The following is a 16,114-nucleotide window of genomic DNA, read 5'->3' as shown; positions in this document are numbered from 1 at the left end:
TCCACTCACAACTTTAGCCCAACCTGAAAAAGTTCAATTTATGACAACCCTCTGTTATCTATCCTTCAACCAGTTTTCAATCCAGGTGCAAACATTTTTACTGAGTCCAATTTGCTTTATTTTGAACACCAACCTCTTGTGTGGAACCGTATCAAAAGCCTTTGCAAAATCTAAGTTTACCACATCAAATGCATTACCCTGGTCTAAATTCCTACTTACCTCATCAAAGAAACAAATAAGGTTAATTTGGCATGATCTATCCTTCATAAATCCATGCTGACTATTACTAATAAATTTGTTTTCCAATAGGTATTCCTGAATATTATCCTTTAAATAAATGTTTGCACTGAAATGAATTATGTAACGCTGTAAAAAATATGTTTCTATAGCCTGCTTCCTATAACTATTTCCTTAGTAAGAATGCAAGTAAAAACCATATTCAGGTGAAGATTAAACTCATTAAACTCAGGCACATAAGTAACATGCACTAATCAATTGCACCACTGGAGTTTAGGAACGCATTGACTTGATATGTTGTAGGATTACAAAGTACATGCATGTTTTCTGGCCATGTACCCATCTATTGTAACAATACACTTAGCTATTCAACTTTAAAGTATTTTTTAGTTTAACTCTTTATAATATTTTTCATTTAGCCAATTTTAGAAAGCATCTAATTATTTGTGGTTTGTACTGTGGATGACTCCAGTACCGCATTACCCTTCGTTTGTGAGCTCTTTCTCACATAAACAATTATGAAAAAAACACCTTTAGCATATGTACATTGAATAACACAGTGAACAGAACAGCACAAGTTCTGAACAGTTCCACCTTTGTTGAATATGTGTCCCAGTGTGTCCCAGCAGACACTAAAACTAAAGCAAAAACTTAAATGGAAAATTTCACTGTATCTATCCTAAAATAATGAACATGTGGTGTGTGCTGGTACTGCAGTGCCCTTCGTGTCTCGTCCACATACTGTACACATGAAGTACAAATATAAAGTGCAATTGTTTTTTTATTAGAATAAAAAAAAATACCACGAAGGGACTCAAACCCTCAATCTTCTGATTCGAAGTCAGACGCCTTATCCATTAGGCCACTCGGTCAACTGAAAAAAAGTGCCCGATCTATGCTGAGAAGTATGCTTATGTTCATATTATTATAGGCAAATGTATTTAATATCCTACTTGGTATTCAATTTGACCCACATTGGCGACAGGATGAGGAGCTAACTGCAGTTAACCAACCAATTTAAGCAAACCACCACTCCTGAGTAAAAACAATAAAAATGCAAGTTTGATAGATGAATCAATAAAGAACAAGTGAATGCATATATAATAATGTTACTTAATTTGTGCTATTGATTATCTATGAAAGCAACAATTGAAATATGCTGTGGATATATAAAAAATGAAAGGAGTATTGGATCTAAACAAAGAATAAGGCACATGGGGCACAAGATTCAGTGAGTACAAACATTATTTCTCACTTACATGTTCATGTGATCCAGCTCCAGGGATTAGTTTACCAATCAGTTGGGGGTCAGGTTGATTTACATTATGGTCTTCCAAGACATCCCCACATGTGTTTATTGGTTTTACACCCTTCATAGGAGCACAATAGGATCTTACTCCGGATGAATTATTGTGGATTTAATTCACATTTGCTTATTGCATTTATACATTGGTTGCCTTTTCACCTCTTTCTGAGCACTACTTTGTGAGTTCTTTTTTGGGAGGTCTTTTCCTCCATTTCCCAGTCTGCTCATAAATTAGATTGTCCTTCCCCTTTATTAATTTGGGGGCTCTTCTCTGCACTCACTCTAATTCCAGAATGTGTTTTCTAAGGAGTGGTGGCCACAATTGTACGCCATATTCAAGGTGTGGTCTAACTTATGCTTTGTAAAGGGGCATAATTATGTTTACTTCCCTTCCATCCATTGCCTATTTAATGCAAGATAAGATCTTGTTTGCCTTTGCAGCTATTGCATGACTTTAGGCACTACTGCTAAGCCTGCTGTCTACAAGCACTCCTAATTCCTTCTCCATCAAGGATTCCCCCAATTTATCCCCATTTAATGTGTAAGTCGCCAGTTTATTCTTGCATCCCAAATGAATAACCTTACATTTATATGTATTAAACCTCATCTGCCATTTACCTGCCCACGTTTCCAGTCTCTCCAAGTTCTTCTGGAGAGAAATTACATCCTGCTCTGATTGTACTACCTTACACAATTTATTATCATCAGCAAAAATGGAGACTTTGCTCTCGATGCCAACCACAAAGTCATTAATAAACAAGTTAAAAAGCAGGGGTCCCAGTGCCGATCCCTTAGGTACTCCACTCACAACTTTAGCCCAACCTGAAAAAGTTCAATTTATGACAACCCTCTGTTGTCTATCCTTCAACCAGTTTTCAATCCAGGTGCAAACATTTTTACTGAGTCCAATTTGCTTATGTTCATTTTGATAATAGGCAAATGTATTTAATATCCTACTTGGTATTCAATTTGACCCACATTGGCGACAGGATGAGGAGCTAACTGCAGTTAACCAACCAATTTAAGCAAACCACCACTCCTGAGTAAAAAACAATAAAAATGCATGTTTGATAGATTAATCAATAAAGAACAAGTGAATGCATATATAATAATGTTACTTAATTTGTGCTATTGATTATCTATGAAAGCAACAATTGAAATATGCTGTGGATATATAAAAAATAAAAGGAGTATTGGATCTAAACAAAGAATAAGGCACATGGGGCTCAAGATTCAGTGAGTACAAACATTATTTCTCACTTACATGTTCATGTGATCCAGCTCCAGGGATTAGTTTACCATTCAGTTGGGGGTCAGGTTGATTTACATTATGGTCTTCCAAGACATCCCCACATGTGTTTATTGGTTTTACACCCTTCATAGGAGCACAATAGGATCTTACTCCGGATGAATTATTGTGGATTTAATTCACATTTTCTTATTGCATTTATACATTGATTGCCTTTTCACCTCTTCCTGAGCTCTACTTTGGGAGGTCCTTTCCTTCATTTCCCAGTCTCCTCATAAGTTAGATTGTCCATCCCCTGTGCCGATCCCTTAGGTACTCCACTCACAACTTTAGCCCAACCTGAAAAAGTTCAATTTATGACAACCCTCTGTTATCTATCCTTCAACCAGTTTTCAATCCAGGTGCAAACATTTTTACTGAGTCCAATTTGCTTTATTTTGTACACCAACCTCTTGTGTGGAACCGTATCAAAAGCCTTTGCAAAATCTAAGTTTACCACATCAAATGCATTACCCTGGTCTAAATTCCTACTTACCTCATCAAAGAAACAAATAAGGTTAGTTTGGCATGATCTATCCTTCATAAATCCATGCTGACTATTACTAATGAATTTGTTTTCCAATAGGTATTCCTGAATATTATCCTGTAAATAAATGTTTGCACTGAAATGAATTATGTAACGCTGCAAAAAATATGTTTCTATAGCCTGCTTCCTATAACTATTTCCTTAGTAAGAATGCAAGTAAAAACCATATTCAGGTGAAGATTAAACGCATTAAACTCAGGCACATAAGTAACATGCACTAATCAATTGCGCCACTGGAGTTTAGGAATGCATTGACTTGATCTGTTGTAGGATTACATAGCACATGCATGTTTTCTGGCCATTTACCCATCTATTGTAACAATACACCTAGCTATTCAACTTTAAAGTATTTTTTAGTTTAACTCTTTATAATATTTTTCATTTAGCCAATTTTAGAAAGCATCTAATTATTTTTGGTTTGTACTGTGGATGACTCCAGTACCGCATTACCCTTCGTTTGTGAGCTCTTTCTCACATAAACAATTATGAAAAAAACACTTTTAGCATATGTACATTGAATAAAACAGTGAACAGAACCGCACGAGTTCTGAACAGTTCCACCTTGGTTGCATATGTGTCCCAGTGTGTCCCAGCAGACATTAAACTAAAGCAAAAACTGAAAGGGAAACTTTCACTGTATCTATCCTAAAATAATGAACATGTGGTGTGTGCTGGTACTGCAGTACCCTTCGTGTCTCGTCCACATACTGTACACATGAAGTACAAATATAAAGTGCAATTGTTTTTTTATGAGAATAAAAAAAAACGACCACGAAGGGACTCGAACCCTCAATCTTCTGAATCGAAGTCAGACGCCTTATCCATTAGGCCACGCGGTCAAATGAAAAAATCCCGATCTATGCTGAGAAGTATGCTTATGTTCATATTGATATAGGCAAATGTATTTAATATCCTACTTGGTATTCAATTTGACCCACATTGGCGACAGGATGAGGAGCTAACTGCAGTTAACCAACCAATTTAAGCAAACCACCACTCCTGAGTAAAAAATAATAAAAATGCAAGTTTGATAGATTAATCAATAAAGAACAAGTGAATGCATATATAATAATGTTACTTAATTTGTGCTATTGATTATCTATGAAAGCAACAATTGAAATATGCTGTGGATATATAAAAAATAAAAGGAGTATTGGATCTAAACAAAGAATAAGGCACATGGGGCACAAGATTCAGTGAGTACAAACATTATTTCTCACTTACATGTTCATGTGATCCAGCTCCAGGGATTAATTTACCAATCAGTTTGGGTCAGGTTGATTTACATTATGGTCTTCCAAGACATCTCCACATGTGTTTATTGGTTTTACACCCTTCATAGGAGCACAATAGGATCTTACTCCGGATGAATTATTGTGGATTTAATTCACATTTGCTTATTGCATTTATACATTGGTTGCCTTTTCACCTCTTTCTGAGCACTACTTTGGGAGGTCTTTTTTGGGAGGTCTTTTCCTCCATTTCCCAGTCTGCTCATAAATTAGATTGTTCATCCCCTTTATTAATTTGGGGGCTCTTCTCTGCACTCACTCTAATTCCAGAATGTGTATTCTAAGGAGTGGTGGCCACAATTGTACGCCATATTCAAAGTGTGGTCTAACTAATGCTTTGTAAAGGGGCATAATTATGTTTACTTCCCTTCCATCCATTGCCTATTTAATGCAAGATAAGATCTTGTTTGCCTTTGCAGCTATTGCATGACTTTAGGCACTACTGCTAAGCCTGCTGTCTACAAGCACTCCTAAATCCTTCTCCATCAAGGATTCCCCCAATTTATCCCCATTTAATGTGTAAGTCGCCAGTTTATTCTTGCATCCCAAATGAATAACCTTACATTTATATGTATTAAACCTCATCTGCCATTTACCTGCCCGCGTTTCAAGTCTCTCCAAGTTCTTCTGGAGAGAAATTACATCCTGCTCTGATTGTACTACCTTACACAATTTATTATCATCAGCAAAGATGGAGACTTTGCTCTCGATGCCAACCACAAAGTCATTAATAAGCAAGTTAAAAAGCAGGGGTCCCAGTGCCGATCCCTTAGGTACTCCACTCACAACTTTAGCCCAACCTGAAAAAGTTCAATTTATGACAACCCTCTGTTATCTATCCTTCAACCAGTTTTCAATCCAGGTGCAAACATTTTTACTGAGTCCAATTTGCTTTATTTTGTACACCAACCTCTTGTGTGGAACCGTATCAAAAGCCTTTGCAAAATCTAAGTTTACCACATCAAATGCATTACCCTGGTCTAAATTCCTACTTACCTCATCAAAGAAACAAATAAGGTTAGTTTGGCATGATCTATCCTTCATAAATCCATGCTGACTATTACTAATGAATTTGTTTTCCAATAGGTATTCCTGAATATTATCCTGTAAATAAATGTTTGCACTGAAATGAATTATGTAACGCTGCAAAAAATATGTTTCTATAGCCTGCTTCCTATAACTATTTCCTTAGTAAGAATGCAAGTAAAAACCATATTCAGGTGAAGATTAAACGCATTAAACTCAGGCACATAAGTAACATGCACTAATCAATTGCGCCACTGGAGTTTAGGAATGCATTGACTTGATCTGTTGTAGGATTACATAGCACATGCATGTTTTCTGGCCATTTACCCATCTATTGTAACAATACACCTAGCTATTCAACTTTAAAGTATTTTTTAGTTTAACTCTTTATAATATTTTTAATTTAGCCAATTTTAGAAAGCATCTAATTATTTTTGGTTTGTACTGTGGATGACTCCAGTACCGCATTACCCTTCGTTTGTGAGCTCTTTCTCACATAAACAATTATGAAAAAAACACTTTTAGCATATGTACATTGAATAAAACAGTGAACAGAACCGCACGAGTTCTGAACAGTTCCACCTTGGTTGCATATGTGTCCCAGTGTGTCCCAGCAGACATTAAACTAAAGCAAAAACTGAAAGGGAAACTTTCACTGTATCTATCCTAAAATAATGAACATGTGGTGTGTGCTGGTACTGCAGTACCCTTCGTGTCTCGTCCACATACTGTACACATGAAGTACAAATATAAAGTGCAATTGTTTTTTTATGAGAATAAAAAAAAACGACCACGAAGGGACTCGAACCCTCAATCTTCTGAATCGAAGTCAGACGCCTTATCCATTAGGCCACGCGGTCAAATGAAAAAATCCCGATCTATGCTGAGAAGTATGCTTATGTTCATATTGATATAGGCAAATGTATTTAATATCCTACTTGGTATTCAATTTGACCCACATTGGCGACAGGATGAGGAGCTAACTGCAGTTAACCAACCAATTTAAGCAAACCACCACTCCTGAGTAAAAAATAATAAAAATGCAAGTTTGATAGATTAATCAATAAAGAACAAGTGAATGCATATATAATAATGTTACTTAATTTGTGCTATTGATTATCTATGAAAGCAACAATTGAAATATGCTGTGGATATATAAAAAATAAAAGGAGTATTGGATCTAAACAAAGAATAAGGCACATGGGGCACAAGATTCAGTGAGTACAAACATTATTTCTCACTTACATGTTCATGTGATCCAGCTCCAGGGATTAATTTACCAATCAGTTGGGGGTCAGGTTGATTTACATTATGGTCTTCCAAGACATCTCCACATGTGTTTATTGGTTTTACACCCTTCATAGGAGCACAATAGGATCTTACTCCGGATGAATTATTGTGGATTTAATTCACATTTGCTTATTGCATTTATACATTGGTTGCCTTTTCACCTCTTTCTGAGCACTACTTTGGGAGGTCTTTTTTGGGAGGTCTTTTCCTCCATTTCCCAGTCTGCTCATAAATTAGATTGTTCATCCCCTTTATTAATTTGGGGGCTCTTCTCTGCACTCACTCTAATTCCAGAATGTGTATTCTAAGGAGTGGTGGCCACAATTGTACGCCATATTCAAGGTGTGGTCTAACTAATGCTTTGTAAAGGGGCATAATTATGTTTACTTCCCTTCCATCCATTGCCTATTTAATGCAAGATAAGATCTTGTTTGCCTTTGCAGCTATTGCATGACTTTAGGCACTACTGCTAAGCCTGCTGTCTACAAGCACTCCTAAATCCTTCTCCATCAAGGATTCCCCCAATTTATCCCCATTTAATGTGTAAGTCGCCAGTTTATTCTTGCATCCCAAATGAATAACCTTACATTTATATGTATTAAACCTCATCTGCCATTTACCTGCCCGCGTTTCAAGTCTCTCCAAGTTCTTCTGGAGAGAAATTACATCCTGCTCTGATTGTACTACCTTACACAATTTATTATCATCAGCAAAGATGGAGACTTTGCTCTCGATGCCAACCACAAAGTCATTAATAAGCAAGTTAAAAAGCAGGGGTCCCAGTGCCGATCCCTTAGGTACTCCATTCACAACTTTAGCCAAACCTGAAAAAGTTCAATTTATGACAACCCTCTGTTGTCTATCCTTGAACCAGTTTTCAATCCAGGTGCAAACATTTTACTGAGTCCAATTTGCTTTATTTTGTACACCAACCTCTTGTGTGGAACCGTATCAAAAGCCTTTGCAAAATCTAAGTTTACCACATCAACTGCATTACCCTGGTCTAAATTCCTACTTACCTCATCAAAGAAACAAATAAGGTTAGTTTGGCATGATCTATCCTTCATAAATCCATGCTGACTATTACTAATGAATTTGTTTTCCAATAGGTATTCCTGAATATTATCCTGTAAATAAATGTTTGCACTGAAATGAATTATGTAACGCTGCAAAAAATATGTTTCTATAGCCTGCTTCCTATATCTATTTCCTTAGTAAGAATGCAAGTAAAAACCATATGCAGGTGAAGATCAAACGCATAAAACTCAGTAACATAAGTAACATGCACTAATCAATTGCACCACTGGAGTTTAGGAATGCATTGACTTGATATGTTGTAGGATTACATAGTACATGCATGTTTTCTGGCCATGTACCCATCTATTGTAACAATACACTTAGCTATTCAACTTTAAAGTATTTTTTAGTTTAACTCTTTATAATATTTTTCATTTAGCCAATTTTAGAAAGCATATAATTATTTTTGGTTTGTACTGTGGATGACTCCAGTACCGCATTACCCATCGTTTGTGAGCTCTTTCTCACATAAACAATTATGATTATTTTTTTTTAGCATATGTACATTGAATAACACAGTGAACAGAACAGCACGAGTTCTGAACAGTTCCACCTTGGTTGAATATGTGTCCCAGTGTGTCCCAGCAGACATTAAACTAAAGCAAAAACTGAAAGGGAAACTTTTACTGTATCTATCCTAAAATAATGAACATGTGGTGTGTGCTGGTACTGAAGTGCCCTTCGTGTCTCGTCCACATACTGTACACATGAAGTACAAATATAAAGTGCAATTGTTTTTTTATGAGAATAAAAAAAAACGACCACGAAGGGACTCGAACCCTCAATCTTCTGATTCGAAGTCAGACGCCTTATCCATTAGGCCACGCGGTCAACTGAAAAAGTGCCCGATCTATGCTCAGAAGTATGCTTATGTCCATATTGATAATTGGCAAATGTATTTAATATCCTACTTGGTATTAAATTTGACCCACATTGGCGACAGAATGAGGAGCTAACTGCAGTTAACCAAACAATTTAAGCAAACCACCACTCCTGTGTGGAACTGTATCAAAAGCCTTTGCAAAATATAAGTTTACCACATCAACTGCTTTACCCTGGTCTAAATTCCTACTTACCTCATCAAAGAAACAAATAAGGTTAGTTTGGCATGATCTATCCTTCATAAATCCATGCTGACTATTACTAATGAATTTGTTTCCCAATAGGTATTCCTGAATATTATCCTTTAAATAAATGTTTGCACTGAAATGAATTATGTAACGCTGCAAAAAATATGTTTCTATAGCCTGCTTCCTATAACTATTTCCTTAGTTAGAATGCAAGTAAAATCCATATTCAGGTGAAGATCAAAAGCATAAAACTCAGCCACATAAGTAACATGCACTAATCAATTGCACCACTGGAGTTTAGGAATGCATTGACTTTATATGTTGTAGGATTACATAGTACATGCATATTTTCTGGCCATGTACCCATCTATTGTAACAATACACTTTGCTATTCAACTTTAAAGTATTTTTTAGTTTAACTCTTTATAATATTTTTCATTTAGCCAATTTTAGAAAGCATCTAATTATTTTTGGTTTGTACTGTGGATGACTCCAGTACCGCATTACCCATCGTTTGCGAGCTCTTTCTCACATAAACAATTATGAAAAAAACACTTTTAGCATATGTACATTGAATAACACAGTGAACAGAACAGCACAAGTTCTGAACAGTTCCACCTTTGTTGAATATGTGTCCCAGTGTGTCCCAGCAGACACTAAAACTAAAGCAAAAACTGAAAGGGAAAATTTCACTGTATCTATCCTAAAATAATGAACATGTGGTGTGTGCTGGTACTGCAGTGCCCTTCGTGTCTTGTCCACATACTGTACACATGAAGTACAAACATAAAGTGCAATTGTTTTTTTATGAGAATAAAAAAAAAACAACCACGAAGGGACTCGAACCCTCAATCTTCTGATTCGAAGTCCGACGCCTTATCCATTAGGCCACGCGGTCAACTGAAAAAGTGCCTGATCTATGCTCTGAAGTATGCTTATGTTCATTTTGATAATAGGCATATGTATTTAATATCCTACTTGGTATTCAATTTGACCCACAATCGCGACAGGATGAGGAGCTAACTGCAGTTAACCAACCAATTTAAGCAAACCACCACTCCTGAGTAAAAAACAATAAAAATGCAAGTTTGATAGATTAATCAATAAAGAACAAGTGAATGCATATATAATAATGTTACTTAATTTGTGCTATTGATTATCTATGAAAGCAACAATTGAAATATGCTGTGGATATATAAAAAATAAAAGGAGTATTGGATCTAAACAAAGAATAAGGCACATGGGGCACAAGATTCAGTGAGTACAAACATTATTTCTCACTTACATGTTCATGTGATCCAGCTCCAGGGATTAGTTTACCAATCAGATGGGGGTCAGGTTGATTTACATTATGGTCTTCCAAGACATCCCCACATGTGTTTATTGGTTTTACACCCTTCATAGGAGCACAATAGGATCTTACTACGGATGAATTATTGTGGATTTAATTCACATTTGCTTATTGCATTTATACATTGGTTGCCTTTTCACCTCTTTCTGAGCACTACTTTGTGAGTTCTTTTTTGGGAGGTCTTTTCCTCCATTTCCCAGTCTGCTCATAAATTAGATTGCCCTTCCCCTTTATTAATTTGGGGGCTCTTCTCTGCACTCACTCTAATTCCAGAATGTGTTTTCTAAGGAGTGGTGGCCACAATTGTACGCCATATTCAAGGTGTGGTCTAACTTATGCTTTGTAAAGGGGCATAATTATGTTTACTTCCCTTCCATCCATTGCCTATTTAATGCAAGATAAGATCTTGTTTGCCTTTGCAGCTATTGCATGACTTTAGGCACTACTGCTAAGCCTGCTGTCTACAAGCACTCCTAAATCCTTCTCCATAAAGGATTCCCCCAATTTATCCCCATTTAATGTGTAAGTCGCCAGTTTATTCTTGCATCCCAAATGAATAACCTTACATTTATATGTATTAAACCTCATCTGCCATTTACCTGCCCACGTTTCCAGTCTCTCCAAGTTCTTCTGGAGAGAAATTACATCCTGCTCTGATTGTACTACCTTACACAATTTATTATCATCAGCAAAGATGGAGACTTTGCTCTCGATGCCAACCACAAAGTCATTAATAAACAAGTTAAAAAGCAGGGGTCCCAGTGCCGATCCCTTAGGTACTCCACTCACAACTTTAGCCCAACCTGAAAAAGTTCAATTTATGACAACCCTCTGTTGTCTATCCTTCAACCAGTTTTCAATCCAGGTGCAAACATTTTTACTGAGTCCAATTTGCTTATGTTCATTTTGATAATAGGCAAATGTATTTAATATCCTACTTGGTGTTCAATTTGACCCACATTGGCGACAGGATGAGGAGCTAACTGCAGTTAACCAACCAATTTAAGCAAACCACCACTCCTGAGTAAAAAACAATAAAAATGCAAGTTTGATAGATTAATCAATAAAGAACAAGTGAATGCATATATAATAATGTTACTTAATTTGTGCTTTTGATTATCTATGAAAGCAACAATTGAAATATGCTATGGATATATAAAAAATAAAAGGAGTATTGGATCTAAACAAAGAATAAGGCACATGGGGCACAAGATTCAGTGAGTACAAACATTATTTCTCACTTACATGTTCATGTGATCCAGCTCCAGGGATTAGTTTACCATTCAGTTGGGGGTCAGGTTGATTTACATTATGGTCTTCCAAGACATCCCCACATGTGTTTATTGGTTTTACACCCTTCATAGGAGCACAATAGGATCTTACTCGGGATGAATTATTGTGGATTTAATTCACATTTTCTTATTGCATTTATACATTGATTGCCTTTTCACCTCTTCCTGAGCTCTACTTTGGGAGGTCCTTTCCTTCATTTCCCAGTCTCCTCATAAGTTAGATTGTCCATCCCCTGTGCCGATCCCTTAGGTACTCCACTCACAACTTTAGCCCAACCTGAAAAAGTTCAATTTATGACAACCCTCTGTTGTCTATCCTTCAACCAGTTTTCAATCCAGGTGCAAACATTTTACTGAGTCCAATTTGCTTTATTTTGTACACCAACCTCTTGTGTGGAACCGTATCAAAAGCCTTTGCAAAATCTAAGTTTACCACATCAAATGCATTATCCTGGTCTAAATTCCTACTTACCTCATCAAAGAAACAAATAAGGTTAGTTTGGCATGATCTATCCTTCATAAATCCATGCTGACTATTACTAATAAATTTGTTTTCCAATAGGTATTCCTGAATATTATCCTTTAAATAAATGTTTGCACTGAAATGAATTATGTAACGCTGTAAAAAATATGTTTCTATAGCCTGCTTCCTATAACTATTTCCTTAGTAAGAATGCAAGTAAAAACCATATTCAGGTGAAGATTAAACTCATTAAACTCAGGCACATAAGTAACATGCACTAATCAATTGCACCACTGGAGTTTAGGAATGCATTGACTTGATATGTTGTAGGATTACATAGTACATGCATGTTTTCTGGCCATGTACCCATCTATTGTAACAATACACTTAGCTATTCAACTTTAAAGTATTTTTTAGTTTAACTCTTTATAATAGTTTTCATTTAGCCAATTTTAGAAAGCATCTAATTATTTTTGGTTTGTACTGTGGATGACTCCAGTACCACATTACCCTTCGTTTGTGAGCTCTTTCTCACATAAACAATTATGAAAAAAACACCTTTAGCATATGTACATTGAATAACACAGTGAACAGAACAGCACAAGTTCTGAACAGTTCCACCTTTGTTGAATATGTGTCCCAGTGTGTCCCAGCAGACACTAAAACTAAAGCAAAAACTTAAATGGAAAATTTCACTGTATCTATCCTAAAATAATGAACATGTGGTGTGTGCTGGTACTGCAGTGCCCTTCGTGTCTCGTCCACATACTGTACACATGAAGTACAAATATAAAGTGCAATTGTTTTTTTATGAGAATAAAAAAAAATGCAAGTTTGATAGATTAATCAATAAAGAACAAGTGAATGCATATATAATAATGTTACTTAATTTGTGCTATTGATTATCTATGAAAGCAACAATTGAAATATGCTGTGGATATATAAAAAATAAAAGGAGTATTGGATCTAAACAAAGAATAAGGCACATGGGGCACAAGATTCAGTGAGTACAAACATTATTTCTCACTTACATGTTCATGTGATCCAGCTCCAGGGATTAGTTTACCAATCAGTTGGGGATCAGGTTGATTTACATTATGGTCTTCCAAGACATCCCCACATGTGTTTATTGGTTTTACACCCTTCATAGGAGCACAATAGGATCTTACTCCGGATGAATTATTGTGGATTTAATTCACATTTGCTTATTGCATTTATACATTGGTTGCCTTTTTACCTCTTTCTGAGCACTACTTTGTGAGTTCTTTTTTGGGAGGTCTTTTCCTCCATTTCCCAGTCTGCTCATAAATTAGATTGTCCTTCCCCTGTATTAATTTGGGGGCTCTTCTCTGCACTCACTCTAATTCCAGAATGTGTTTTCTAAGGAGTGGTGGCCACAATTGTACGCCATATTCAAGGTGTGGTCTAACTTATGCTTTGTAAAGGGGCATAATTATGTTTACTTCCCTTCCATCCATTGCCTATTTAATGCAAGATAAGATCTTGTTTGCCTTTGCAGCTATTGCATGACTTTAGGCACTACTGCTAAGCCTGCTGTCTACAAGCACTCCTAAATCCTTCTCCATCAAGGATTCCCCCAATTTATCCCCATTTAATGTGTAAGTCGCCAGTTTATTCTTGCATCCCAAATGAATAACCTTACATTTATATGTATTAAACCTCATCTGCCATTTACCTGCCCACGTTTACCACATCAAATGCATTACCCTGGTCTAAATTCCTACTTACCTCATCAAAGAAACAAATAATAGAAAAGAAGAGAAAAAAGCGGAGCACTGCCAGGGGATAAAGAAAAAGGCTGGGGCAAAAAATGAATAAAGATTATTTATTGGGCATAATGGCCAAAAAAAACAAACACACAAGGTTAAAAAACTCTGACGCGTTTCCCGCCATGGAGGCGCTTTATCAAAGAGTACTGAGGTTCTCACAGTATCAGAATATATAGCAGTCTCTAAAGTATACGCCCTGATCTGAAACCAATGAATCAGAAGATGGTCTAATTGATTATGCAGACAGCTGTGATTTAAAGCTGTTGTAAGGGTCTTATGGTATAAGATGTTAACATGACACTAATCATCATACTGTATGAGACTGTGAGAGCCTAAATGGTTACAACAAATAACAATAAATATAAAAACAAAAACAAAAGAAGAAAAGGACTAATAGTGAACATCATAGCAACAATGTATCAAATGTGTTAATATAATAAAGATATATGTGCATGAAATATAATAAAAATAATATATATATATAATCAGATAGTGTATTGACGCTAGATAAACACTAATGAGATGTGATAGTATAAGTGAATATTCAAATAGCAATGTAAACCATGTGTTTACCTAATGTATAGACATAGAGATATATAGTATAAATGCTTTATCAAAAAAATTAATTCATTAAATCTATAAATAATAAAATGTAAAAAAGTGATAATAAAATTAGTGAATAGAATTAGTCAAATCCTCAGATGTGAAATAAACAAATTGATACAGATAAATTAAAAAATGGTGATAAAAAACCCTAATAACAGAATAGTGCATATATAATATAATATAGTCACCTATGTATAGCTATGAGATAAATAATAAATACATATATAAATTTAGATCTATAATAGTTATAATAATGAAATTTATATAACGAATATAAATATATGAGAATAAAAAAAAACGACCACGAAGGGACTCGAACCCTCAATCTTCTGATTCGAAGTCAGACGCCTTATCCATTAGGCCACGCGGTCAACTGAAAAAAAGTGCCCGATCTATGCTCAGAAGTATGCTTATGTTCATATTGATATAGGCAAATGTATTTAATATCCTACTTGGTATTCAATTTGACCCACATTGGCGACAGGATGAGGAGCTAACTGCAGTTAACCAACCAATTTAAGCAAACCACCACTCCTGAGTAAAAAACAATAAAAATGCAAGTTTGATAGATTAATCAATAAAGAACAAGTGAATGTATATATAATAATGTTACTTAATTTGTGCTTTTGATTATCTATGAAAGCAACAATTGAAATATGCTGTGGATATATAAAAAATAAAAGGAGTATTGGATCTAAACAAAGAATAAGGCACATGGGGCACAAGATTCAGTGAGTACAAACATTATTTCTCACTTACATGTTCATGTGATCCAGCTCCAGGGATTAGTTTACCAATCAGTTGGGGGTCAGGTTGATTTACATTATGGTCTTCCAAGACATCCCCACATGTGTTTATTGGTTTTACACCCTTCATAGGAGCACAATAGGATCTTACTCCGGATGAATTATTGTGGATTTAATTCACATTTGCTTATTGCATTTATACATTGGTTGCTTTTTTACCTCTTTCTGAGCACTACTTTGTGAGTTCTTTTTTGGGAGGTCTTTTCCTCCATTTCCCAGTCTGCTCATAAATTAGATTGTCCTTCCCCTTTATTAATTTGGGGGCTCTTCTCTGCACTCACTCTAATTCCAGAATGTGTTTTCTAAGGAGTGGTGGCCACAATTGTACGCCATATTCAAGGTGTGGTCTAACTTATGCTTTGTAAAGGGGCATAATTATGTTTACTTCCCTTCCATCCATTGCCTATTTAATGCAAGATAAGATCTTGTTTGCCTTTGCAGCTATTGCATGACTTTAGGCACTACTGCTAAGCCTGCTGTCTACAAGCACTCCTAAATCCTTCTCCATCAAGGATTCCCCCAATTTATCCCCATTTAATGTGTAAGTCGCCAGTTTATTCTTGCATCCCAAATGAATAACCTTACATTTATATGTATTAAACCTCATCTGCCATTTACCTGCCCACGTTTCCAGTCTCTCCAAGTTCTTCTGGAGAGAAATTACATCCTGCTC

At 35.8% G+C, this 16,114-nt stretch overlaps 5 non-coding genes across 5 annotated transcripts; all 5 read right to left on the bottom strand.

Moving 5' to 3' along the window:
* Window positions 1-4,144: 4,144 nt before the first annotated feature.
* On the bottom strand, window positions 4,145-4,217 carry TRNAR-UCG (transfer RNA arginine (anticodon UCG)). The gene has a single exon. It is a non-coding gene; the product is annotated as a tRNA-Arg (tRNA).
* A 2,266-nt stretch (window positions 4,218-6,483) lies between these two features.
* TRNAR-UCG (transfer RNA arginine (anticodon UCG)) lies at window positions 6,484-6,556 on the bottom strand. Its single transcript has one exon. It is a non-coding gene; the product is annotated as a tRNA-Arg (tRNA).
* A 2,265-nt stretch (window positions 6,557-8,821) lies between these two features.
* TRNAR-UCG (transfer RNA arginine (anticodon UCG)) lies at window positions 8,822-8,894 on the bottom strand. The gene has a single exon. It is a non-coding gene; the product is annotated as a tRNA-Arg (tRNA).
* Window positions 8,895-9,958: 1,064 nt separating this feature from the next.
* TRNAR-UCG (transfer RNA arginine (anticodon UCG)) lies at window positions 9,959-10,031 on the bottom strand. Its single transcript has one exon. It is a non-coding gene; the product is annotated as a tRNA-Arg (tRNA).
* A 4,902-nt stretch (window positions 10,032-14,933) lies between these two features.
* TRNAR-UCG (transfer RNA arginine (anticodon UCG)) lies at window positions 14,934-15,006 on the bottom strand. The gene has a single exon. It is a non-coding gene; the product is annotated as a tRNA-Arg (tRNA).
* Between the last annotated feature and the right edge of the window lie 1,108 nt (window positions 15,007-16,114).

Source organism: Ascaphus truei, chromosome 16 (genome assembly GCF_040206685.1).
Source record: "Ascaphus truei isolate aAscTru1 chromosome 16, aAscTru1.hap1, whole genome shotgun sequence".
Lineage (NCBI taxonomy): Eukaryota > Metazoa > Chordata > Amphibia > Anura > Ascaphidae > Ascaphus > Ascaphus truei.
The sequence above is the reverse complement of the archived record's forward strand: the minus strand, read 5'-3'. Positions and strand labels throughout refer to the sequence as shown.